Source organism: Salvelinus alpinus, chromosome 11, assembly GCF_045679555.1.
Source record: "Salvelinus alpinus chromosome 11, SLU_Salpinus.1, whole genome shotgun sequence".
Classification (NCBI taxonomy): domain Eukaryota; kingdom Metazoa; phylum Chordata; class Actinopteri; order Salmoniformes; family Salmonidae; genus Salvelinus; species Salvelinus alpinus.
The window spans coordinates 24,831,441-24,859,142 of NC_092096.1; the positions used below are offsets into that span (position 1 = coordinate 24,831,441).

Here is a 27,702-nt window from a genome sequence, read left to right on the forward strand (position 1 = left end):
GCGCTGGGGAGACGGATGGCTCAGATGGCGCTGGGGAGACGGATGGCTCAGATGGCGCTTGGCAGACGGCCGGCTCAGACGGCGTAGGGCAGACGGGCAGTTCAGGCGGCGTTGGGCAGACGGGCAGTTCAGGCGCCGCTGGGCAGACGGGCAGTTCAGGCACCGCTGGGCAGACGGCAGACTCTGGCCGGCTGAGACGCACTATAGGCCTGATGCGTGGTGCCGGAACTGGAGGTACCGGGCTAATGACACGCACCTTAAGGCTAGTGCGGGGAACAACAACAGGGCACACTGAGTTCTCAAAGCGCACTATATGCCTGGTGCGTGGTACCGGACTGAGGGCACGCACCTCAGGACGAGTGCGGGGAGAAATAACAGTGTGTACAGGACTCAGGAGACGCACAGGTGGCTTAGTGCGTGGTGCCGGAACTGGAGGCACTGGGCTGGAGACACGCACCATAGGGAGAGTGCGTGGAGGAGGAACAGGGCTCTGAAAACGCACTGAAAGCCTGGTGCGTGGTGTAGGGACTGGTGGTACTGGGCTGGGGCGGGAAGGTGGCGCCGGAAATACCGGACCGTGAAGGAGGACACGCGCTCTTAAGCACCGAGCCTCTCCAACCCTACCAGGTTGAATGGTCCCCGTAGCCCTGCCAGTGCGGCGAGGTGGAATAGCCCGCACTGGGCTATGCAGGCGAACCGGGGACACCACCTGTAAGGCTGGTGCCATGTACGCCGGCCCGAGGAGACGTACTGGAGGCCAGATACGTAGGGCCGGCTTCATGGCACTTGGCTCGATGCCCAACCTAGCCCTCCCAGTGCGGCAAGGTGGAATAGCCCGCACTGGGCTAAGCACGCGTACTGGGGACACCGTGCGCTCCACCGCATAACACGGTGTCTGACCAGTACGACGCCCTCTCACTCCACGGTAAGCCCGGGGAGTTGGCTCAGGTATCCAACCCGGCTTCGCCACACTCCCCTTTAGCCCCCCCCCCAAGAAATTTTTGGGTGAGCCTCTCGGGCTTCCAGCCTCTCTTACGTGCTGCCTCCTCAATCCACCGCTCCTGGGCTGTGGCTGCCTCCTTCACCTCCCGAGAGCGGCGATTCTCTCCAACCCTTCCCCAGGGTCCTTTTCCGTCCATGATCTCCCAAGACCATTCCTCCTGTGTCCAGTAGTCCTGTGTACTGGGCCGCTGCTGCTCCCCGTTGCTACGCTGCTTGGTCCTGGTTTGGTGGGTGTTTCTGTAAAGGTTTTCTTCCAGGGGTGAAGGAGAGGACCAAAGTGCAGCGCGGCTAGTGTTAAACATGTTTAATGAAGAACAAGTGAACACTACAAACAACTTACAAAATAACAAACGTGCAAAACCGATACAGACCTATCTGGTGCAGAACACAAACACAGAGACAGGTAACAAACACCCACAAACTCCCAACACAAAACAAGCCTCCTATATATGAGTCTCAATCAGAGACAACGACTACCATCTGCCTCTGATTGAGAACCCACACTAGGCTGACATAGAAACAGACAAACTAGACACACAACATAGAATTCCCACCCAGCTCAAGTCCTGACCAACTAAACACATACAAAACAAGAGAAAACAGGTCAGGAACGTGACAGTATGTGATCAATAAAATTTGATTTGATAGTTTTCACGCTGTACTGTCATTTGCAGATGGCTACAGAAGCCTATAGTTTGATCGTCCAAATTTCAGCCATGCAAGGTTATAAGGCCAGCATTTCATAAACTTCACTGTGGAAAAGGTGAAATGTTGATATGCTTCTGTTTGCTGCCTCATGACTGGTTTCTCATGTCTCCAGCGATCATGAGGTAAAATATATATATTTTGAACGGTCATTTATATTTACAATCCCCTTATCCAAACGGCTGACTCTTATCAATGTGTAAATGACACTGCATGGAGAAGGGTGTTGTTATAAAACAGGAAGTCGATGTGGAACCGACAGGTTGCTCCACCTTATTCATTGTTTCATTGCATGTAAAGGTGGTGGAATTATGAGAGAATTAAGTCAAGGTCAGAATACATCTGTAAACACCTCAGCCACAACTTCATTTCTTTGATCTCCATGTCACGCCCTGACCTGAGATATCTCTGTTTTCTATATATTTTGGTTAGGTCAGGGTGTGACTAGGGTGGGTACGCTAGTTTTGTATGTCTAGGGTTTTTGAATGTCTAGGGTTTTTTTATGTCTAGGGGTGTTGTATGTCTAGGGTTTTTGTATGTCTAGGGGTTTTGTATGTCTAGGGGTTTTGTATGTCTATGTTGGCCTGATATGGTTCCCAATCAGAGACAGCTGTTTGTTGTTAGGTGAGTTTCAGTTGATTAAAATGATGTGGAACTCTACTCACGCTGCGCCCTGGTCTCCTCTTGACGACGAATATGACACTCCACCCCAAACTAATAGCGGGTTAATAGCATGCTATTCTCATGTTTAAGTTCAAGGTCAGAATACGCGTAGAGAGAAAAGTGCACAGAAAAAGGGAATAACTCACTGGGCACAGAGGTCAGTTCAACGTCTAGTTTTGATTTACATTTGGTTGAGTTGTCAACTAACGTGAAATCAAAGTGAAATCAATACAATTATCTCCATGTCATTGGATTTAGGTTAACAGTTGGGTGAAAAAAATACGAAATCCCTTAAGTTGATGACTTGTTGCAAATCAAATCGCTTAAGTTGATGACTTGTTGCAAATCAAATCCCTTTTCTCCTTTGATTCAACATCCTCACATTGAACTTTGTGGTTGAAATGACGGTGGAATTTTTTTCCCCCAGTGTGTATGTTCCATTTACACCCGCTTTACCCGGGGCGGAATTCCCCTCTAACTATTTATGTTCCTAGATAGTTGAGAGGTTGACCCTCTCAGGAACAAGGTAACAATGATATACCAAGAAGTCAACAGAAACCAAGGAAACATTAATCATGAGGGCCAGTACCTCAAGGTAAACCACTCTACGCTTGCTGCCCTTCTCTACAATGACTTAGAGGTTGATCCTTCTCTACAATGACTTAGAGGTTGATCCTTCTCTACAATGACTTAGAGGTTGATCCTTCTCTACAATGACTTAGAGGTTGATCCTTCTCTACAATGACTTAGAGGTTGATCCTTCTCTACAATGACTTAGAGGTTGATCCTTCTCTACAATGACTTAGAGGTTGATCCAAAAGGGGAAATGCAATAAATACACAGAAAATACCAGGAAACCCAGGAAATATGAATCATATCCCAAATTGGCCCTGGAGTCATCATGCTAAGTGTGGGAAGTATGAGTGTGAGAAATGTAGGCTAAGACTGGCACAGCACCTGAACAGGAAATGACTCAGAGTACAATGGACTGCATGAAGAGATTCTCAAAATAATGTTGTGCTTTTAAATGAATTCCCACAACTACGTGTGCGTGTGCGTGCGTGCGTGTGTGTGATTGTTTCAGCAGCGCTGGAGGCTGACTCCTGGTGCTCACTCCACATACACACACATGCATGCACATGCACACGCACACACATTGCAAATACACTCTCATGCAAAGGCACACACTAAAATAAATGACTCCATCAATAACCATAATGTGATGATTCTCCTATCTCACAGTTTCAATGACAACATTGCAACCACAACCTTGAACCAATGAACAATGACCCACAAATAGCAGTTATATAGACTGGGGGGGTTCTGATGGCAATCCCTGTGTTTGTCTGTCAGATTGTAGGAGGTGTATGTTGCCGAAACCATTTTCCAGGAAGTGACCATTAAAAACAGATGGGTCATTGGGGAAAAGCCCCTGTGGGGGGGAAAGTCATCCGTCTGGCTCTAAGGTGACACGCAGGTATGGGGAGGAGTGATGAGACGGGGTGGAACGATGACGTTTGGCACTGGTGGGCATGGGGTAAAATGATCCACCTGTTTCCACCTTTGTCTCTGGTTCTGACTAAAAGTGGGCGCCTACAGGGAATGTAATTGTATCTCAGAGGACGATGCAGACTGAATGTCAAGTCATAGAGAGAGCCACACACTTGGCTGAGATAAACAGTCAGTAGTCTCGGTAACACAGAACGAAATTTGGTCAGATGCTCGATACCATTTTTGTTAAGTAGTCTGTCCCTGAGAGACTACACTGTCAGTAGTCTACTCCTAGCCATCTACATCTACTCCTAGCCATCTACATCTACTCCTAGCCATCTACATCTACTCCTAGCCATCTACATCTACATCTACTCCTAGCCATCTACATCTACTCCTAGCCATCTACATCTACCCCTAGCCATCTACATCTACTCCTAGCCATCTACATCCATCTACATCTACTCCTAGCCATCTACATCTACTCCTAGCCATCTACATCTACTCTTAGCCATCTACATCTACTCCTAGCCATCTACATCTACTCCTAGCCATCTACATCTACTCCTAGCCATCTTTGTTCATTGAAACTGTTTATACACTGATTACAGCTTCATTAGTTGAGAGAGAGAGAGACAGAGAGAGAGACAGAGAGACAGAGAGAGAGAGACAGAGAGACAGAGAGACAGAGAGACAGAGACAGAGACAGAGAGAGAGAGAGAGAGAGAGAGAGAGAGAGAGAGAGAGAGAGAGAACTGATAGATCAAATTTACAATTTCTGATCGTTTGACCTTTCAATATTCAACTAAATCAACGAGACAATATATTAATCCCAATGAAAATATGGCAATCAAATGCCCCCTTAAACTAGTCAATTTCAACTTGGGTATGTTGAGCCCCAAAATAAACAACAACAATATGAAGAACGCATGGCATGGACCGTATTTACACTGGGGCTCCAATCTTGTTTTAATTGGTGGATAAATATGCCACGAGCGCATCATAGCACCACACACACACACACACACACACACACACACACACACACACACACACACACACACACACACACACACACCCCCCCCCCCCCCCCCCCCCCCACACTGTTAGTGACATATCCACGTACTCCTACCCCTGCAACGACTATATGACAGAAGTAAATAAAAAACATTTACAGACATACAGTACGCCACACACACAACATGCAGACAGACACAGTCAATTACATATTTTCACTTTATCTCTCTAACACTCTCTCTCACACACACACGCTCACTCAAATACACACACACACACACACACACAAAACACCATGGGGGAGAGGCAGCAAACCTCATAAAGGTCATCCTTACACACCTTCTGCAGCAGGCTGAGTAACATATCACACATACACAAACATGCGCACACACACACTCACACATACACACACATGCAGGGCTAGAGCCTTATTGAGAAATAAATGACACTTTTCAACCACTGATCCCCTGAAATGAAATGGATTCTAAAACCCTAAACCAACTTGAAATATCACCACAACATGTTGTAATGGATGTGGAAGTAATGCAAGGTCCCTAGCAAGCCAAGAACCACTTTAACCAGCCCCAAACAGAAACGCTCTATCCACAGCTCGGGGTGGACTGGTCATCTGGTGCCAGTATGGGCCTGTATGATGTTTTTGTGAGTGTTTTTTTGTTGCACAGAATGACTATTATTTGGCGAAGAATAGGGGTTTCAAGTTATAAAGAAATGGGCCGGTGAGGTTCTTTGAGGGGGAAAAAATGGGCCTGTGTGTTAGAAATGCCCGAGAGGATTTTGGGTCCCAGTCCTCTCCTGTCCACAACCCTCACCAGGATACCCCCATTGGTATAGATGGCCAGGCTGCTATCAAGGCTATAGGGTCATTATAAACTGTGACTGCTGATAGAACCCTCTATAGAAAGCTGGACAGTATGATCACAGGCATGGGGGATTGGCATTACATGACTGGCACTGCAAGTGTCATATCAGCTGACATGCAATTATAGTAACATCAATACAATGACATTTTCCATGTGTGACATGTCATCACCTTTGAATAATAACAAAGGCCTATGAACAAACAAAGTCTTTATTTGCAGAAGAGCTCCCGAGTGAAGGGGGGGCTCAATGTTTGCATTCTACAGTGGATTTGAAAAGTATTCAGACCTCTTCCCTTTTTCCACATTTTATTACGTTACAGCCTTGTTCTAAAATGGATTCAATAAATCCTCATCAATCTACACACAATACCCCATAATGACAAAGCGAAAACAGGTTTTTAGATTTTTATTGGCAAATTTATTACAAACAATAAATGGAAATACCTTATTTACATAAGTATTCAGGCCCTTTGCCATGACACTCAAAATTGAGCTCAGGTGCATCCTGTTTTCATTGATCATCCTTGAGATGTTTCTACAACTTGATTGGAGTCCACCTGTGGTAAATTCAATTGATTGGACGTGACTTGGAAAGGCACACACCTGTCTATATAAGGTGCCACAGTTTACAATGTATGTCAGAGCAAAAACCAAGCCATGAGGTCGAAGGAATTGTCCGTAGAGCTCCGAGACAGGATTGTGATGAGGCACAGATCTGGGGAAGGGTACCAAAATATTTTTGCAGCATTGAAGGTCCCCAAGAACAAAATGGCTTCCATCATTCTTAAATGGAAGAAGTTCGGAACCACCAAACTGCCAAACTGGCCAAACTGAGCAATCGGGGGAGATGGGCCTTGGTCAGGGAGGTGGCCAAGAACCCAATTGTTACTCTGACAGAGCTCTAGAGTTCCTCTGTGGAGATGGGAGAACCTTCCAGAAGGACAAGCATCACTGCAGCATTCCACCAATCAGGCCTTTATAGTAGAGTGGCCAGACAGAAGCCATTCCTCAGTAAAAGGCACATGACAGCCCGCTTGGAGTTCGCCTAAAGGCACCTAAGGATTCTCAGACCTTGAGAAACAAGATTCTCTGGTCTGATGAAACAAAGATTGAATTCTTTGGCCTGAATGCGAAGCGTCACATCTGGAGGAAACCTGGCACCATCCCTACGGTGAAGAATGGTGGTGGCAGCATCATGATGTGGGTATGTTTTCCAGCACCAGGGACTGGGAGACTAGTCAGGATCGAGGGAAAGATGAACGGAGCAAAGTACAGAGAGATCCTTGATGAAAACCTGCTCCAGGGTGCTCAGGACCTCAGACTGGGGTGAAGGTTCTGTGAAAATAGCTGTGCAGCGATGCTCCCCATCCAACCTGACAGAACTTGAGAGGATTTGCAGAGTAGAATGGGAGAAACTCCCCAAATACAGGTGTGCCAAGCTGGTAGCGTCATACCCAAGAAGACTCAAGAATGTAATTGTTGCCAAAGGTGGTATAAAATAACAAAGTACTGAGTAAAGGGTCTAAATACTTATGTGAATGTGATATTTCAGTTTTTTTTATTTTAAATTGGCAAACGTTTCTAAAAACCTGTTTATGCTTCGTCATTATGGGGTATTGTGTGTAGATTGATGAGGGGGGGAAATGATTTAATCCATAACAAAAGGTAGAAAAGGCCAAGGTGTCTGAATACATTCTGAATGCACTTTTACATGAGTTAGGTGCGCTTGTCTCTGACGTGTGTGTGTGTGTGTGTGTGTGTGTGTGTGTGTGTGTGTGTGTGTGTGTGTGTGTGTGTGTGTGTGTGTGTGTGTGTGTGTGTGTGTGTGTGTGTGTGTGCATGTATGTAACAGTGCCACGGCCATCGTCTCTCAACTGTCAGCACCACTTGCTCTCTGGTGCCACATCACTCTCTACCTGCCCGGTGGGTTCCCTGGGGTCGGCGGCCATTAATGTCTGTCCCTTGCATCTTGGCGGAGCGCGGCGCGTTGAGAGGGGAGAAGAAAATAAGTGTGGCAGACGCAAGCCGACCTTCCACCATCTGGTTGGACTAATGAGTGGGGGGGGGGGGGGCGCCCCCTTCTTCTCCTTTCCCCTGCCCTACTTCCTGTTTGTGTGTGTGTGCGCAAGATCGGCAGCTCCGGGATCCACACACACAATTCTGAGCTATCAACTGGGGCTCTCCTTTCCATCACCTAAACTCAAGATTAGATGTCTCTATTAACACGCCGTGACATCACACACGTTTCCATGGAGACAGCAGAACCCTTCACCCGAGAGAGAGAGAGAGAGCGAGAGCACGCGTTCTATTTGATAATGACTTGACTGTACATTGACTGTACACCGTGTCAAAACAACAGCTCCAAGGTCAGAATGATTGACAGGGAAAGTTGACCAATCATACGTGGCCTTGGATGATAGTGGCTGTGTCACTACAAACCAAACCCCACTTGGCCAGAGAAAAGGGGACTTGGCTTTTATCAGCACAGCAGTGATCAAACGAGTTGGGAACATGGCAGCATAACCTTTTCCTGACTTTTTACTGGGGCCGTCTGGTTTGCCCAGCGGGCGGGTGTGTGTCGTCGTCCGGTGTCCTGAGCAGGACAGTGTGTGTCGTCATCAGGTGTCCTAAGCAGGACAGTGTGTGTCGTCATCAGGTGTCCTAAGCAGGACAGTGTGTGTCGTCATCAGGTGTCCTAAGCAGGACAGTGTGTGTCGTCATCAGGTGTCCTAAGCAGGACAGTGTGTGTCGTCATCAGGTGTCCTAAGCAGGACAGTGTGTGTCGTCATCAGGTGTCCTAAGCAGGACAGTGTGTGTCGTCATCAGGTGTCCTAAGCAGGACAGTGTGTGTCGTCATCAGGTGTCCTAAGCAGGACAGTGTGTGTCGTCATCAGGTGTCCTAAGCAGGACAGTGTGTGTGTATGTGTTTGTTGGGCTAACTGGGGTCCTAGGCAGGATTATACAGTATGTGTATGGCTGTCTGTGTGTGTGTGTGTGTGAGACCATCCGGTGTGGCCAGCGGCGTGGCCTGTCCACCCCATGGTCCCTGGCAACCATGTATGTCTCAATGACAAGGTCACTGCCAAAGGTCGCTCTCTCTCGCTCTCTCTCTCCCCGTGGGCTGAATGCCCTTGAAATTCCAATTGCATTGAATTCCCTGAATACGCCCAAGACATGTTATTTTCCATAATATGTCCAGGTAAAAGAGACTCAACTCTATACTCTTCTGGAAGGTTGGTGACCTGTGGACTTCAGAGTCTTGGGAATTCCAAGACGGATATTCAAGAAACTCTGTGTTCACTCCTAATGGGCCCATCTGCAACACAATGAGTAGTCATGGCTTGACAATCATTGGACAACTATTAGCCTATACCTGCAGATTTCCCCTCGCTTTGTCCTGTCTCACAGCAGAATAGGCTGGATAACCTCTGCTGCATCCAGATTGATATGAGAACTGGCTACATCCTACGACACCCATTTGTACTTTCTGACTTAATAAGGAGATGCATTCCATTCTTTTCATTGGAGCAAAATGTCTTTCTTTCATGTGGCCAAGAGGGACTCGGAGCTGAAGATTACCAATCAACTCCTGATCCAAATATGTCATGGTTTTTCAGTTGAAGTGGAACGCACACACATGCATGCCGTCACATACGCGCAAACACAACTCTTAATGAGTTAGAAGTTCAAAAGGGACGTTTCCAAATCCTTTCAGAGCTAAATCTAATCAGTCCCCTGGCTTGTTGCCTATACTACAGTGTTCTACAGTCATGTCTGCAACACTACAGTAAATACTCCAGTAAAGTCTGCAAAAACACTACAGTGAATACTATAGTATTTAACCATAGTATACTATAGTATTTAACTATAGTATACTATAGTATTTTTCATGTGGGTTGATGTGTTGAAGATAGATATTGCTTTCAACCACACAAACGGCAGCCTTGACTGTCTGTCCCCTCCACCCACCAGGGTGAAAGTGTTGTCCATTAGTCTTGGCGGCCACAGGGCGATCTTGTAGATTGGTAGTAGTGAACTGTCGGGCCACACAGGTGACAAGGGGAGGCAGAGCTGCTATAAAACACAGGGTGAAACCAATGTGTCACTCTCACTCGGCCAAATAGGAAGAAATTGTTTGTTTCCTTCAGACAAGTCCCTCACTCCACAGCCCAGCCAGCAAGGCAGACATTGAGGATGTTGCCACCATAGCTGTGTGTAACCCGAGACGTTGGTCCCTGCCCGCTGCCTGCCTACCACCGTCAGTTTGAAAAAACTCAAGTGTGTGCCCCTCGCTAGGACAGATGCCACGCGCCGCCGTCTAAAAGCAGACAGTCGATAATCAACGCCTCAGTGTCTGCGTCACTTCTCACATTGACCTGAGAACAACCAAGACCGGTCTTGACCGGTTGTGGCTGTTGATAAGGCTTTGGCGACACCCTGCGACAACTTTTGGTATGACACCTAACATGTTGAGGGACGGGAAGAAGAGCATGTGAGAGGGAGCACCTGTTTAGGGAGTATGCTTGGGCCAAAAGCAGTGGGGCACAGTAAGGGTGGAGGACAGGGCAAGCTGTTAACTGTAGAGATATGTACTGTTTGTAAAGATGAGGGGAACGGCCGCTGAAACACTTTCTCCGCACCCCTCGGCCATTATATGACCATGCATATAAATCTCTACTTCCATTCCAATTGAGACACTGCGTTCCGTCACTGTCTCTCTCTCGCATGATAAAATAATCACCCACTGTAACAGACTGAATGTATGTATGCTAATAGTGGCCCTTAATTAACACGTGGGGAAGAATTATGCAACAGACAAACCTCCACCCTGTGCTATTTTCATGGCAGCTGACAGATCTGTGGCTGACGACAACTTCATCCTTCTCGACATTGGACAAGCAGTTCCACCTAGTGGATGTAGAAAGTGTTTCCTCATAGAGTATAATGTCATACTCCTGATGAGCTGGCAAATCAGCGGTCTAGAGGAGAATGAGTTGGCCAATCAGCAGTCTAGAGGAGGAGCTGGCCAATCTACTCCCATGAATAGTATTACCACACTGTTGGAGCTAAAAACAAACACATTTCGTTGCATCTGCAAATATGTTTACTGACCAATAAAATGGGATGTGTCTGCTGATACCACTCTTACCATACTGCTCAATGTATTTATACACCTGCCCCCATCCACCCCTTCCCCAATACACATGTAAATATTGGACTATAAATTGTGCCTTCCTGTATTATACTTATGCCAAAATTCTTTATTCTATTTCATTTACTTTGTTTGTATTGTTATCTTGTAGTATATCTTATTGTTCTTGCATTATTGAGGAACCTGTAAGCATTTTGATGGATGAAGTATTCCATGCCATTTGTTTTGTTCATGAAAAACGCAGACCTTGATTTGACTGGCATCCACCCACACTATTCCAATACAGAAAAACTTCATTTTAACATACTTAATTACCATTTTTGGAAGGAAAATAATTTCACTCATATTGTAAGTAATTATAGGTCATATTATGTAGAAATCTGAAAACATTGGACAGTTACTTTAAAAGCATTGCTAGTGAGGTTGTCAATGTCAACGTTCAATCACTGGCAAATTAAACTAGCCTGTTACCAGAACTCGATCAGTGACTTGGTTGGAAGATGTATTGTCTGTAATGTTTCTACATCTGTATGGTAAACCAAAATAATTGGATTGGATGAGGTATGTGAAAACTAGAGCAAGTTTCCAGTTACTTCCTTTCAACTCAGTGAAGTGAACACAGTTCAGGAGAAAGGAGAGCTTGGGATGCACCGCTGCTCAGTGGGAACCAACAAGGCTTGGCAGTACAAGGACTTTGCCCAATATGTTCAAATATTATTACATTTGTATAGTGCTTTTTGTAGAATCTCAAAGCACTTCAAGAGCAAAAAAACATACAAGCAATATCATTAAAGGTGAACCAATAGAGGCTTTGAAAGCTGCATCCTCCGAAGATGGAGGGTCAGTTCATGGCTTGAGGTAGAGGATGGTGATTGAGTCTGCTGAGAAAAAAGACTGATCGCTCCCACGCACTAGGCTAACCTGGTCACAGAGCATTTTGTATTATTCTGTACATAAATCCAAGACACACCATTTAGTACATGTAACTTTTTGTAATGTACAGTAAGTATTAATTTGTGGATGTACATTCCCCTTTGTATGACATGTCACAAATTACAATTCATGTTACGAATTTGCAGAACATCTTACAAATTCTAGCTAGGTGGCTATCAGCTAGGGGTTAAAATTAGGCGTTAGGTTAAGCGGTTATTGTTTATGGTTAGCTAACATGCTAAGCAGCTAAAAATATATAGTAGTTGAAAAGTTGCTAATTAACTAAAATGCTAAAGTTGTCCGTGAGATTCAAACTCATCTTTGGGTTGCTAGACACATACACCTTTCGTTTTAGCCGTAACATATCCTAATTTGAATGTCCTGGGATTTCTTGACTGTTACGGCTAGTCCAGGAGACCAGGCTGACTAATCCAAAGTAATCTTACTCCAGACTCGCAGAAAAGGATTCCAGGACAACCTTCTCCCACTGGCTGTTTTAAAGTATCTGTCCTACTACAACACCAAAAGGCTTTCCAGTCATCCATGGAGGGAAGAGCATGTCTGTTCTCAACCCTAACTGAAGGACTATAATGAAAGGCTGGCCGACATGTGTATGCAATTGAGATTTTCCACAGGAAGTACAGGGAGTTCTCATACGAGAGAGGTTGTTACCATCTTGTCATTGTCCTAATGGAGTCATCTTTATCATGGGTGAGCACTGACACCTAAACCTTCCACCATTCAAATTCCCTCAGAGCTCCATAAAACAGGGATGGTCAAAAAAAAAAAAACTGAACTCATGAGGGCCACAGTGGCTCGCAGGTCTGCGATTCTACTAATTTTGCCACTGGGCAGAGAAAATAGGTTTACAGATATTTTCATGCAAATCTAAACATTGACAGGGTGGAGATGTTGGCAGTAATAACAGCAGTGAGTGACTTAAGACTATTAAATGGGGGCCCGCGGTCAGTAATCCAACAGTGATTACTAGATGTTTAGATTGCTGGCTAGACTTAATCCCCCCAAAAGTTCTGACATGAGCGACCAACAAGAAAACTGCTGACGCACAGCCAAATTGAAATTGCACCATGTGTATTCTACCTCACCTGTAAATTGACAGTAAACATTTCTGGCCACGTTACCTTAGTTGAAATACCACCATGTGAAAGCAGAGTGACACTAAAGATCTTCAAAGTACAGAAAACAATTTAACAAAACAAAGTGGCAACAGGTACACTTTTATTCACAAGAGCATTTAACTAGGAAGTTGGGATTTCTCAACATGTCCAGACACATACAACACATTTACATCGATGTCATTGGGGACAAGTTTAAACAAACGTTTACATTAAGTAATCAAAAAAATTATGTAATGTCTTTCCTATGGGTAACAAATAACTAATGAGTGAATATTACCCAAACTTGCATTTGGTAACATGATTGCTAATCAAGTCAGTATCACCCATTAAGTGTACATTAGAACTGCAACATTACATGTGAGGATGACTTGAAACCTTACTTCCTTCCTCAGTCATCCGCACGTGTCCATCGATCTGGCAACAGCCGAGCTGATTGCAGTCAGGTAGGAGGCAAGTAGAAGGAGTGACCTGAAAAAGGCTCGCACAAGAGTAAATACAGCAGATGGCTGTGAACACATCTGGGAACTGTGAATACAACCAAGTCGACCAAAGGCAAATTACTCCATATCGCAGATGAGACTACACCTGTAGTGATGTCAATGAAATGCAACCAAATGAAGTCAAATTGCACCATAGAACGTTGAACCTGAATGACTGCACTACCTGCCACGTTTACCTGTTGGTGACGCAGGTTTACCTGGGATACCTTAGCGGTTGACTCAACTTCACCGGAAGTGACGCTGCGAGCGAGCGCCCCCTACTGACAGGCAGCGTCCGGTGCGTCGCTGTGAGGACAAGGAAAGCCCAAAATGTAACATGATTGTGCAATAGACCATAGTCAAATGAAATTCAAAATACATTTGTTAACGTTAAATTTAAAAACGTTCAAAAAATAAAATTGACAGGCAGTAATTACCTAGGGTCTTATTTATAATACACATCTTATTTACAATAACCTTATGCACACCTTGGTTTGCGAGGTTTAGAGTCAATGCACTGGTCAGCTCTGCTACAGACTGGTTCAAGCCTGATCAACATGATCCAAAATGGAGATACATTTCGTCGAAGTCCCTCTGTTGAAAATCAAGAGAACTTTCACACGCGCTCCTGGGTGAAAGAGAGGCGCTAGAAACAAATGAAACTGGGTGCGACTTGAACTGGTTGGAACTGGTGTCGATGTGCATGTCGTCGTATACAATGTCCATCAGATACTGTGTTGTATTCGTTGGCGCCATTGACCCTAGTGGTCGTGTAATTCTGCCGATATTTTCGGTCTCCATATACGTCATCTCTTCGCCGTTGTCGGTCAAAAGTTGTTCCTGGTTGACCAGTTTAGTGAGTAACGTTACCTTCTTCTGTTCGCAACGAATGTATTTTTTGAGAGTGGCTTTGACAAGGTTGGTGCGCCACCGTTTCAGGCCTTCCTTGGAACTCAAATGGAGAAGTTTCCTCAGTCTGCACTTTGAAAGTTTACCAGATCTTCTGGAGTAGCAAGGTTTCAGTACTTTGAATTCCACTTTAGTTTCCATGCTGTCAAAGCACATTCCACAAAATGTTTAAAAAAAAATCGTGTCTGAGTTAGCCGTTTGGAAATATCACCTCAGCCAGCTAGATCGTTCACAACTATACAACTGGATAAATTCAACTGAATCCAAATAAAATGTTCGAAGATAAAAAGTCAATGCACTTAACGTTCCAATGATGCGTCTTACGACCAAAAATGTCTTCAAAAGATTAAGAGATAAAAAGCCAAAGTCAACCTCCCTGTAGTATCGCAAAATGGAATGAGCCGTAAAATGTTGATAGCACATTGCTATCTTTTGAAAAGGAAGTTCCCATGATCCTTTGGAGTAAAAATATCTTCTTCTATGAGGTTTAACGGCGGTTGGCATCCAATTTGTTGCACTACCGCCACCTACTAGACTGGAGTACAACTCCCTTATACTTTGCTTGAAAAATGCAAATGTACTAAATAACACCCTACCTTCGAACACTACACTCACTAATTTGAAAGTTATATAAAATAAAATTAACACCACCCTACTCCACTAATTAAATGTATTTATTCCTACCTCATGCCATCATCCTGAAAGGATGTGACGCCACCCTGTCTGCGTCACATCAAACGAGGAGCATCACATACACCGGGAATCTTTGCCCTCAGCTGGTCAACTTTTATATTTACTGCTACCCCAGTTATCACTCCTTTCATTGGTGACCTTTTCTTGAGAGCAAAACAATTCACGTTCCTTTCCCCCATTTGTTTTACTCCAAGCGCCTTCTTCCTCTGACCAACAGAAACACAAACAATTATCACTAGACCACTTTTGGTTACCCTCACCGATTCCACATTACCCAACTCTTTTTTTCACATACCGTGAAACCACAAATGAATCAGCCAAAAGGCAAGAGTCCACTTTATCCATAAACTTCACTCCTACTGTCACAGACTCATCTTTTTCCTGATCCTCCGTGCATACCTCGGTCTCCGATAACTTCACCACACCTACCACCTCCGATACTTCACCCTCATTCACTTCCATTTCTCCTCCTGTCTTCAGCTCCCTCTGCTTACACTTTCTATCATTCTTATTTAACAAACCATCTACTTTTCCCCACAATTGTTATCCGATTCAAGCTCACCCTCTTCTTCCCTCTCTCTTAGACCTCCTCTCCCTCTCTTTTTCCCTCCATTACTCCTCCGTTTTCCAAGTATATGTCTCCTTATGGTAATACTGCACTGCTCCTGACAACCATCTTGATCTTGCTTTCTCTAGGGACTCCCTTTCCGCTCGGAGTAAAAACAGTCGACTTCTCTGTAATGTAAAATGTATTATTAGCGCAACCTATTCAGGGTCGTCACTAGTTACCACAGCCACAAAGTCATACACCTAGTGTATTTCTACAATTTCTCTTCTTAAAATGTGATGTAAAACCTAACCGTAATCACACTGCTAACCGTATGCCTAACCTTAAATGAAGTACCATGCTCAGATTCCTAATGACGTCTCAGATTTCATTATTTGCAAACAGGGACAGTTTCGTTGCAAACAAGACACACCGATTTGGCATTGGAGAAATAAACTAAGTAAAAAAAGAAACGTCCCTTTTTCAGGACCCTGTCTTTCAAATATCATTCGTAAAAATCCAAATAACTTCACAGATCTTCATTGTAAAGGGTTTAAACACTGCTTCCCATGCTCGTTCAATGAACCATAAACAACTATGGTTGTGGAACGGTTGTTAAGACACTAACAGCTTACAGACGGTAGGCAATCAAGGTCACAGTTATCAACATTTTGGAAACTAAAGAGGCCTTCCTACGGACTCTGAAAAACACAAAAAAGAAAGAACCGCAGGGTCGCTGCTCATGGGTTTATGATCAAATGAACACATAGGACTATCTCTCTGTCCATTCTTGGTCTGTAATTTCGGCAGTGGTGCAAAAAGTACCCAATTGTCATAAAAGTAAAAGTAAAGATACCTTAATAGAAATTACTCAAGTAAAAGTGAAAGTTACCCAGTAAAATACTACTTGAGTAAAAGTCTAAAAGTGTTTGGTTTTAAATATACTTAGCTAAGTATCAAAAGTAAATGTAATTGCAAAAATATACTTAAGTATCAAAAGTAAAAGTATAAATCATTTCAAAATCCTTATTTTTCTTGTTTGTCCTTTAAAAAATATATATTTTATGGATAACCAGGGAAAATGTACGGAGTAAAAAGTAAATTATTTATCTACGAACGTAGTGAAGTAAAAGTTATCAAAAATATAAATAGTAAAGTACATATACCCCAAAAAACGACTTATGTAGTACTTAAAAGTATTTTAACTTAAGTACTTTACACCACTGAATTTTTGTAATTTGTATGGCATTATAAACTATTCTGCTAATATGTAAAATTACGTAGAATAGCATAAAATGTTTATAAAAAGCGATCAAAAATTCCATGTTGCCATGTAATGCTTAAAGGACAAAGAACAGTTTCTAAAACTGCATATGTAAGGCTCTGGACTGTCCAAGAAGTGATGGTAAACGGTATAGACATGTTCTCTGCTATCCACTTTGTTTTAATTATTATTTTGGGTACAGGGGAGGTTCGCTGTTATTGTTTTTTCAAGCGTTCAGTGACGGTTTAGGTAAAATATTTACTGAAGGGAGCGCCATCCATTTGTTTTTAGTAAAGTCGGGCCATTCCAGCCTGGATGGGGGAAAAATCTGATTCTTTTGGAAAAAAAGTTTGGTTGTATGCAGGTTGTCTCTTGAGAGGTCCACCCCAAAATAGACAAAACAGGAGAGCATAAGCAACATTTATATTAGTAGCAGACATACAGTACATGCAGACATGCATACATATTCTTCCACCAGGTGGCACATTTAACTATCAGTATTAATATTGTGCCACAAGAGGGCAGCCCAGCAACAAAACTCAGTTCATTAAGGGCTTAGCCTATAGGCTATGATTACAATTGATCAGATATTTATTATTTTACTGTCAGTGTGTTCATTTCGTACATAGCCTTTTGTTGTGCGAACTGTTTCTGGCTGTGGAAAACAAGCAATGCCCAGAGTTGAGCAATGCTCACAACAACCGATGAATACAGCATGATTGAGGAGGCAACAGTCTAGAATAGATGCCAGTGAAAAGACAAGTACAGACATTAGCCCACGCTTTCACACAAACACACACACAGGTTTACCATGTGTTTTTATTTGTATTTATCTGATCTAATATTGAAGACTTTAGTTTTAGTTCTTTATTAATACTTTTATTATTACGTGATATTACTTTTCTATTATTTCTCAATTTTCTGTCTCTCCGCATTGTTGAGAGAAACAACAATGCAGAAACACGCACGCACACACACACACACACACACACACACACACACACACACACACACACACACACACACACACACACACACACACACACACACACACACACACACACACACACACACACACACACACACACACACACACACACACACAGAGTTGAGCAATGCTCACAACAACCGATGAATACAGCATGATTGAGGAGGCAACAGTCTAGAATAGATGCCAGTGAAAAGACAAGTACAGACATTAGCCCACGCTTTCACACAAACACACACACAGGTTTACCATGTGTTTTTATTTGTATTTATCTGATCTAATATTGAAGACTTTAGTTTTAGTTCTTTATTAATACTTTTATTATTACGTGATATTACTTTTCTATTATTTCTCAATTTTCTGTCTCTCCGCATTGTTGAGAGAAACAACAATGCAGAAACACACACACACACACACACACACACACACACACACACACACACACACACACACACACACACACACACACACACACACACACACACACACACCTAAAAGATAGGGCTGTCTGTAATGCCATGGAATAATGTAATGTCAACCTATTTCCTCTGCTCAAATCTCTACTTGTGCTGACTATTGTAATGTGTTTCACTGATACTAGGTCTACAAGAAAATACCAGGTCTACAAGAAAATACTAGGCCTACTAGGCCCACAAGAAGATACTAGTTCTAATAGGTCCATAAGAAAATAATAGGTCTACTAGGTCTACAAGAAAATACTAGCCCTACTATGTTTACAAGAACATACTAGGCCTACTAGGCCTGCAAGAAGATACTAGTTCTAATAGGTCCACAAGAAAATACTAGGTCTACAAGAAAATACTAGGTCTACTAGGTTTATAAGAAGATACTAGGTCTACAAGAAAATACTAGGTCTACTAGGTCTACAAGAAGATACTAGGTCTACTAGGTCTACAAGAAAATACTAGGTCTAATAGGTCCACAAGAAAATACTAGGTCTACAAGAAAATACTAGCCCTACTAGGTTTACAAGAAGATACTAGGCCTACTAGGTCTACAAGAAAATACTAGGTCTACTAGGTCTACAAGAAAATACTAGGCCTACTAGGTCTACAAGAAAATACTAGGTCTACTAGGTCTACAAGAAAATACTTGGTCTACTAGGTCTACAAGAAAATACTAGGTCTACAAGAAAATACTAGGTCTACTAGGTCTACAAGAAAATACTAGGTCTACTAGTCCTACAAGAAAATACTAGGCCTACTAGGTCTACAAGAAAATACTAGGCCTACTAGGTCTACAAGAAAATACTAGGTCTACTAGGTCTACAAGAAAATACTAGGCCTACTAGGTCTACAAGAAAATACTAGGCCTACTAGGTCTACAAGAAAATACTAGGCCTACTAGGTCTACAAGAAGATACTAGGTCTACAAGAAAATACTAGGTCTACTAGGTCTACAAGAAAATACTAGCCCTACTAGGTCAACTAGAAAATACTCTTGATTTCTTATAAAAAAAGGCAGTGTAGTTGGTATCTCTTCTCTTGTTAGTGTTCACTCGCCCCATAACCCACCTCACAACGTTAATAATTTATTGAATAACTCATCATTCCTCATATACAGATATATTTCAGTATTACAGGAATACAGATTCACCTTCCCTCCCTCTCTTCATCCCCCTCCTCCTCTCCTGACTCACTTGCTCCTCCCTCCCTCCCTCCCTCCCTCCCTCCCTCCCCTACGATAGTTTATGGCCACTGATGCAGAGGAGACTGTGTCAGCACATATGACGTGCCTGTGTCTGTAAGATATAACTGGCCTCAGATCAGCTTTCAGAGGCATATTGGGGAAGAAAACACTAGTGCCTCTGTACAGAATCGTAGTCTTCTAGTTGCTGTTTCATTCATTGTCCCGATGTGTGGTTATGTTGCATATTACTGTAGTGACTGTAACACAATTTATAATGCCTACCACAATATTGCAGTATGTCTCTGTATGTATACTGAGTGTACAACACATTAAGAACACCTTCCTAATATTGAGTTGCTCCCCCTTTTGCCCTCAGAACAGCCTCAATTTGTCGGGGCATGGTGCCATGTGTTGTGTCAAGTTGGCTAGATGTCCCTTGGGTAGTGGACAACCTAGCAAAATAGATAACCTAAGGTCACATAAGGTCACAGCAACTGCAAGGTCAGATAAGGAAACTGTGAGCACTGTAGTTACTAGGCTACATCATTTATTGGTTTTACCAATCAGGTGGATGTCTGCTGAGCCACCATTTTGGTTCTTGGGACACATGATTCATCTAACATAACTCACTTACCTCTCAGAGTGAGTGTAAACAATAGTTGAAGCGAGCCTGTGTGTCTGCAGTATTTGGGTGGAAAGAGCATTTCATGTGGGGCAGTGGACAAGGAACAATAGGACCGTGTTGGTTTTATGAAGAACAGGACCGGTTCTCTGGTTCTACTAAGGCCTTTCTCTCTCTACTCCATCCTATCTCCTTTCCCTCTCATCTGGGTTAGTTTCACCTGTCCAGATCTATCAGAATCCCTGTAAACAAAGAGTAGAAGATGAGCAGAGGAAGTCACGTAGGACTACTGAGGTACAACCCAAGTCTCCCCAGCCATCCCTCTGGAGAAGAGGATTGAGATGCAGCCTAATAGGTTTCTCTGTACTGTGTAAGAGTATGGGAGATGAGTAGAGGAAGCCACTAAGGAGTATTTTGACACAAACCAAATCTCCCCAGCTGTCTGAGAGGATTGAGAATGAAATACAGCCTAATATATTGAACAAAAATACAAATGCAACATGTAAAGTGTTGGTCCCAAGTTTCATGAGCTGAAATAAAAGATCCCAGAAATGTTAAATACGCACAAAAAGCTTATTCCCTGTTAGTGACCATTTCTCCTTTGACAATATATTCATCCACCTGACAGGTTTGGCATGTCAATAAGCTGATTAAAGAAGCTGATTAAATAGAATGATCATTACACAGGTGCACAGGTGCTGGGGACAATAAAAGATCACTCTAAAATGGGCAGTTTTGTCACACAGCACAATGTCACAGATGTCTTAAGTTTAGAGGGAGCTTGCAATTGGCATGCTGACTGCAGGAATGTCCAACAGAGCTGTTGCCAGATAATTTAATGTTAATTTCTCTACCATAAGCCGCCTCCAACGTCGTTTTAGAGAATTTGGCAGTACGTCCAACCGGCCTCACAACTGCAGACCACTTGTAACCATGCCAGCCCAGGATCTCCACATCTGGCTTCACCTGTGGGATCGTCTGAGGAGGGGGGGGGGGGGATGGCGCTGAGGGGTATTTCTGTCTGTAATAAAGCATTTTTGTTTGGAAAAACTCATTCTGATTGGCTGTGCCTGGCTCTCCAGTGGGTGGGCATGGCTCCCAAGTGGGTGGGCCTATGCCCTCCCATGGCTGTGTCCCTGCCCAGTGACATCGGCTGATGTAAAAAGGGCTTTAAAAATACATTTGATTGATTGATTGATGTGAAATCCATAAATTAGGGCCTAATGAATTTATTTCATTTGATTGATTTCCTTCTACTAAATCTTTGAAATTGTTGAATGTTGCACATATTGTTGAATGTTGCACAGATTACTCTGTGCTGTCTAAGGGTTTATGAGATGAGGAGAGGAAGCCACATCTCAGAGATACACCTCAAGTCTCCCCATTCATTCCTGTAGAAATTAGGTTAGAGATACACCCCAAGTCTCCCCCTTCATCCCTGTGGAAATGAGGTTAGAGATACACCCCAGGTCTCCCCCTTCATCCCTGTGGAAATGAGGTTAGAGATACACCCCAGGTCTCCCCCTTCATCCCTGTGGAAATGAGGTTTGAGATACACCCCAAGTCTCCCCATTCATCCCTGTGGAAATGAGGTTTGAGATACACCCCAAGTCTCCGCATTCATCCCTGTGGAAATGAGGTTTGAGATACACCCCAAGTCTCCCCATTCATCCCTGTGGAAATGAGGTTAGAGATACACCCCAAGTCTCCCCCTTCATCCCTGTGGAAATGAGGTTTGAGATACACCCCAAGTCTCCCCATTCATCCCTGTGGAAATGAGGTTTGAGATACACCCCAAGTCTCTCCATTCATCCCTGTGGAAATGAGGTTTGAGATACACCCCAGGTCTCCCCATTCATTCCTGTAGAAATTAGGTTAGAGATACACCCCAAGTCTCCCCCTTCATCCCTGTGGAAATGAGGTTTGAGATACACCCCAAGTCTCCCCATTCGTCCCTGTGGAAAGAGGATTGAGATACACCCCGTCTCCCCATTCATCCCTGTGGAAATGAGGTTTGAGATACACCCCAAGTCTCCCCATTCATCCCTGTGGAAATTAGGTTTGAGATACACCCCAAGTCTCCCCATTCATCCCTGTGGAAAGAGGATTGAGATACAGCCTAACAGGTTTCTCTGTGCTGTCTGACTACCAGAATCCTCATGCCTGTCTTGGGCCCAGGAATCCAGACTCTGTTAATGAGCAGAGAACAGCTTCTCTCCCTGAGCTGTTTACCGACTGACATACAACACACTGTTCCTGACAACTCTGATCCAGAGTCAGTTTTCCCCTCATCACGTCACAGCATCTTGACCACACTTATCTACTGATCTGAAAACAGACAATATCACGTCACATCTAACAACTGGAGCTGTCCTCACATTTTGGAATAAGAATAATATAATAATTCTGTCACTGTAGACACCTCATAGTAAATAGACCTACCATATTTAGTACGTTACTCTGTGCTGTGTATACAGGATTTCCTGCGTTACTACTGTTACCTTGGCAACAGCCTGATCACCAGAGAGGATAGATAGGTCTTTACGAGCCCCCCCCCCCCACACACATACACAATACTTTCTCTTGAGTGTGCTGCATTAAAGAAACATGGGATGCATCTCAATTGGCTCCTTATGCCCTATTTGGTGCACTACTTTCGACCAGGGCCCATAGGAAATAGGGTGCTGTTTGGGACACAGTAATGCTTTTTCTTCCCTCCAGACTTCATTTTTTTTGTGGGGAACTGAGTGTTTTGGAGCTCTTGGAATTGTTCACTTTTTTGTACGAGGCCAGCTGTCCGCCATGGTTTGGTTTCACTCCATATGAGATGGCCATCTTGACAGATTACATCCATCTTCTTACTAACGCCCACTCTACACCTGCTGCTCTCAATGTGTGTGTGTGTGTGTGTGTGTTTGTCTACACTCTTTGGCAGTGTGGGATTGAGTGAGTGTGAAGGTGCTGTGAATGTGCTTCTTGAGTCTTGATTAGAGTGGGAAATGTGTGTCTTTAGTTGGAGGCTGTGTGCGACTTCATATGTGTGTGTGTTTGTGCTTGAGTGTCTGTACAGTGTGTTTATTAGGATCCTCATTATCTTTAGCAGAAGCAGCAGCTATTCTTCCTGGGGTCCATAAAAAACACTAAACATTACAAAGTAACAAAACACTGATAGACAAGGACAGTCACACAAATTTAAAATACAACGATTGTGTGTACGTATGTTTGTGTGTGTACGTGTTTGTTTGTGTGTGCGTGCGCACGTGTGTGTGTGTATGTGTGTGTGTACGTATGTTTGTGTGTGTGTGTACATATGTGTGTACGTATGTTTGTGTGTGTGTGTGTACCCTCACAGTCCCCTCTGTTCCATGAGATGTAGTTTATTCCATTTTTTAAAGGTTATTTTGCTGTTTGCTGAGTAAATGGATCTGGAAGATAGTTCCATGTGATCATGTCTCTGTATAATACTGTACGTAGCCATCATGTCTCTGTATAATACTGTACGTAGCCATTGTGTCTCTGTATAATACTGTACGTAGCCATCATGTCTCTGTATAATACTGTACGTAGCCATTGTGTCTCTGTATAATACTGTACGTAGCCATCGTGTCTCTGTATAATACTATACGTAGCCATCATGTCTCTGTATAATACTGTACGTAGCCATTGTGTCTCTGTATAATACTGTACGTAGCCATCATGGCTCTGTATAATACTGTACGTAGCCATCATGGCGCTGTATAATACTGTACGTAGCCATCGTGTCTCTGTATAATACTATACGTAGCCATCATGTCTCTGTATAATACTGTACGTAGCCATCATGGCTCTGTATAATACTGTACGTAGCCATCATGTCTCTGTATAATACTGTACGTAGCCATCGTGTCTCTGTATAATACTGTACGTAGCCATCATGGCTCTGTATAATACTGTACGTAGCCATCATGGCTCTGTATAATACTGTACGTAGCCATCGTGTCTCTGTATAATACTATACGTAGCCATCATGTCTCTGTATAATACTGTACGTAGCCATCATGGCTCTGTATAATACTGTACGTAGCCATCATGTCTCTGTATAATACTGTACGTAGCCATCGTGTCTCTGTATAATACTATACGTAGCCATCATGGCTCTGTATAATACTGTACGTAGCCATCGTGTCTCTGTATAATACTGTACGTAGCCATCGTGTCTCTGTATAATACTATACGTAGCCATCATGTCTCTGTATAATACTGTACGTAGCCATCATGGCTCTGTATAATACTGTACGTAGCCATCATGTCTCTGTATAATACTGTACGTAGCCTTCATGTCTCTGTATAATACTGTACGTAGCCATCATGGCTCTGTATAATACTGTACATAGCCATCGTGTCTCTGTATAATACTGTACGTAGCCATCGTGTCTCTGTATAATACTGTACGTAGCCATCATGGCTCTGTATAATACTGTACGTAGCCATCATGGCTCTGTATAATACTATACGTAGCGGTCATGGCTCTGTATAATACTATACGTAGCCATCATGGCTCTGTATAATACTATACGTAGCCATCGTGTCTCTGTATAATACTGTACGTAGCCATCGTGTCTCTGTATAATACTGTACGTAGCCATCGTGTCTCTGTATAATACTGTACGTAGCCATCGTGTCTCTGTATAATACTGTACGTAGCCATCGTGTCTCTGTATAATACTGTACGTAGCCATCGTGTCTCTGTATAATACTGTACGTAGCCATCGTGTCTCTGTATAATACTGTACGTAGCCATCATGGCTCTGTATAATACTCTACGTAGCCATCATGGCTCTGTATAATACTGTACGTAGCCATCATGGCTCTGTATAATACTGTACGTAGCCATCATGGCTCTTTATAATACTGTACGTAGCCATCATGGCTCTTTATAATACTGTACGTAGCGGTCATGGCTCTGTATAATACTATACGTAGCCATCATGGCTCTGTATAATACTGTACGTAGCCATCATGGCTCTGTATAATACTGTACGTAGCCATAATGGCTCTGTATAATACTGTACGTAGCCATCATGGCTCTGTATAATACTATACGTAGCCATCATGGCTCTGTATAATACTGTACGTAGCCATCATGGCTCTGTATAATACTGTACGTAGCCATCATGGCTCTGTATAATACTATACGTAGCGGTCATGGCTCTGTATAATACTGTATGTAACGTTCATGGCTCTTTATAATACTGTACGTAGCCATGAATTCGTTTTGGACTTGGGGACTGTATAGAGATCCCTGGCGGCATGTCTTGTGGGGTATGTATAGGTGTCAGAGCTGAATGTTATGCAGTGAGTCTCTCTCTCTCTCCGTGCTGTGACCCTGCCTCTAGCAGGACATGAGGAAAAGCTATAAATATCCTGTTGGAACAGACTTGGCTCACACCAGGCCCCATCACACGCACATCCCGCTGGGGAGGAGAGGGAACAAGAGAGGGAGTAAGGGAGAGAGTTTAGAAGGGAAAGAACAACATGGCATGGATCCTATGTCTTCTCTAACAGCGGAGGAGAGGAGCAGAGAGAAAGAGACCGGATATGAGTGAAAAGATAAAAAGACTTGGGAGGAGAAAATAAGCAGGAAAAAATAAGAGAGAGACAGACAGAGACAGAGAGACAGAGAGACAGAGACAGACAGAGACATAGAGAGAGACATAGAGACAAAGAGACATACAGTTTAAATCGGAAGTTTACATACACTTATGTTGGAGTCATTAAAACTCGTTTTTCAACCACTCCACAAATTTCTTGTTAACAAACTATAGTTTTTCCAAGTCGGTTAGTGCATGACACAAGTCCTTGTGCATGACACAAGGAATTTTTCCAACAATTGTTTGCAGACAGATTATTTCACTTATTATTCACTGTATCACAATTCCAATGGGTCAGAACTTTACATACACTAAATTGACTGTGCCTTTAAACAGCTTGGAAAATTCCAGAAAATTATGTCATGGCTTTAGAAGCTTCTGATAGGCTAATTGACATCATTTGAGTCAATTGGAGGTGTACCTGTGGATGTATTTCAAGGCCTACCTTCAAACTCAGTGCCTCTTTGCTTGACATCATGGAAATCAAAAGAAATCAGCCAAATTATAGACCTCCACAAGTCTGGTTCATCCTTGGGAGTAATTTCCAAACGCCTGAAGGTACCACGTTCATCTGTACAAACAATAGTGTGCAAGTACTATGAACGTACTTTGGTGTGGAAAGTACAAATCAATCCCAGAACAACAGCAAAGGATCTTGTGAAGATGCTGGAGGAAACAGGTACAAAAGTATCTATATCCACAGTAAAACGAGTCCTATATCGACATAGCCTGAAAGGCCGCTCAGCAAGGAAGAAGCCACTGCTCCAAAACCACCATAAAAAAGCCAGACTATGTTTTGCAACTGCACATGGGGACAAAGATCATACTTTTTGGAGAAATGTCCTCTGGTCTGATGAAACAAAAATAGAACTGTTTGGCCATAATGACCATCGTTATTGTTACGGATACAAGTGTTCTGTGTGTATCCTGTGTGTATTTCTTTTCTCTCCTTCTCCCCTACTCACAGGTGACAATAATCATTCCCCAATCAGTCATCAATCAGTCGCTAATCGGAAGACACCTGCTCCTTTTCCCTTACCCAATCACAGTCCCTTTCCCTTGGTTTAAAACCCCTGTCAGTTGTTTTCTCCCCAGCTCAATCTCTTTGTAACATGCCTTCTGTCTGTAGATCGCGTGTGTGTTTTGCAGCTACATGTCACTTTGTCCCCACCTGTGAGTATTGTTTTGGTTATGGTGTTTGATTGATGGTGGGAAAAGGGGGTAACCAGACAAGTCGCCCTTGGGCTACACTACCCGTAGTTAAACATTGTTAAAAACACTAGTTAGAACTGGGCGGACCACCCCCTGTATTTTTGGTTAGTTAGTTAGCTGTTTGTGAAGTAGGCTAGTCTAGCTTAGGGGTGTTTTTGAATTATTATTCTTTCATTCCTTGGGTCCCGCTCAGCCCCTTTTCCTGCTCCCCCCCATTTACCGTGTGTTTATAAATAAACATTTAGTGTTTGACGGTAATTAAGTTGTCTGTGTTATTTGTTCTCACTGTTACGTTTTCACTACTATAATTTGCATGAGTTGTGTTACGGGTCCCATTACCATCCCCCCCTAGACTGTCGGGCCAAAGGGATTCGTAACAGTTATGTTTGGAGGAAAAAGGGGGAGGCTTGCAAGCTAAAGAACACCATCCCAACCGTGAAGCACGGGGGTGGCAGCATCATGTTGTGGTGGTGCTTTTCTGAAGGAGGGGACTGGTGCACTTCACAAAATAGATGGCATCATGAGGTAGGAATATTATGTGATATCTTGAAGCAACATCTCAAGACATCAGTCAGGAAGTTAAAGCTTGGTTGCAAATGGGTCTTCCAAATGGACAATGACCCCAAGCATACTTCCAAAGTTGTGGCAAAATGGCTTAAGGACAACAAAGTCAAGGTATTGGAGTGGCCATCACAAAGCCCCGACTTCAATCCTATAGAACATTT

The 27,702-nt window shown here is 43.3% G+C and overlaps 1 long non-coding RNA gene across 1 annotated transcript; it reads right to left on the reverse strand.

The window, feature by feature from the left end:
- Window positions 1-13,066: 13,066 nt before the first annotated feature.
- Window positions 13,067-14,802, reverse strand: LOC139533793 (uncharacterized). Its single transcript, XR_011666859.1, has 2 exons — window positions 13,951-14,802; window positions 13,067-13,768 (listed from the first exon to the last, which is right to left on the reverse strand). It is a non-coding gene; the product is annotated as an uncharacterized lncRNA (long non-coding RNA).
- Between the last annotated feature and the right edge of the window lie 12,900 nt (window positions 14,803-27,702).